Here is a 1284-nt window from a genome sequence, read left to right on the forward strand (position 1 = left end):
GGGACCTCACTTTGTGAACATGTCCTGGACATGATGGTCCATTTTAATGTGGCAAAAGTAAACGACGCTATAATGGACGAGAGAAGCCAAGTTGGTTTTGTTCTAGAATATCTTTTGAAGAGTTTTCTTCAATTATGTACCAATGCATTGATGAATAAAATTGAATACAACTGGACTACTCTATTGAATGAGCTGTAGGCTTTTCAGACTATGTTTAGAACTAAAGGTCTGGAATCAGAAGTGAATGTTGCTTCTGTTGAGAAGAGAGAAATGCCCTCTGGGCCTAATGTTGCCTCCTCTTCGCAGAGTAAGAGTATTCCATCGAAGAAAGACAAAGGGAAAGGGAAGAAGAAACTTGCTGGCAAGAAAAGCAAGAAAATCGTTGCAGAGAAGGGGAAATGTTTCCGCTGTAATGAAAAAGGGCATTGGAAGAGAAATTGCCCTAAATATCTTGCTAAGAAGAAAGCAGAGAAAGCTAAATAGGAAACTTAGTTCCTGAAGACCGCTTACTCAGCTTGACCAGTGGGAGAAATTGCTGCTGAAGATGATATTACCTGCTTTTGTGATCATGTAATGAACATATTGTACATATTTTTTGTTTTGAATGAAATGTTCATTTTTAGAAAATATGTTTGTTCTATCTCATAGCAACTTCTATTAAGAATCAAAATTGTTAAAAACCATTTACAAATATTCATATATTTGAAATGGCTAAGATCAAAGTATAGTGAGTTTAAATATTTCTAGATCTGACTGTTAACAAGAGTTGTTGAGATAGGTCAAACGCATCTTACTCAAAGAGTTAAGAGTACCTTAATGTAGTGGGAGGAGAGTGTGCTTCTTGGTCATTATTGAGAATTAGATACAATCCCCATATAGTTTAATAAGAAACCTATTGTACACTAACATATTTACAATGATTCTCTCGGCTAAAGTGTTTGAGAATCACCTAGTAAGATTAGAAATACCAAGTTAATAACCTAGGGCAAGTGGGAGAAATATCGGGTATGGGATACCGAATGGTAAACCATGGGTATGGGATGCCCTAGTTTATTGTATTTCTCTATAAAACTTAGAAACTCAGTCTTATATATCGGATACATAAGTTACCACTGGAGTTTTAGTCCAAGTAGGAGTTTTTTGGGTTTTATGTCTTAAAACTCGTGGTTTGTAAACAACAGAACTTATTCTAAAAATTCAATAAGTTGTTATTGGATTTTTTTTTTTTTTTTTTTGAAATCCAATAAACCTAAAGTCCCTTGACTATTACATGAGTATTTGAAC

This window comes from Benincasa hispida, chromosome 12 (genome assembly GCF_009727055.1).
Source record: "Benincasa hispida cultivar B227 chromosome 12, ASM972705v1, whole genome shotgun sequence".
NCBI lineage: Eukaryota > Viridiplantae > Streptophyta > Magnoliopsida > Cucurbitales > Cucurbitaceae > Benincasa > Benincasa hispida.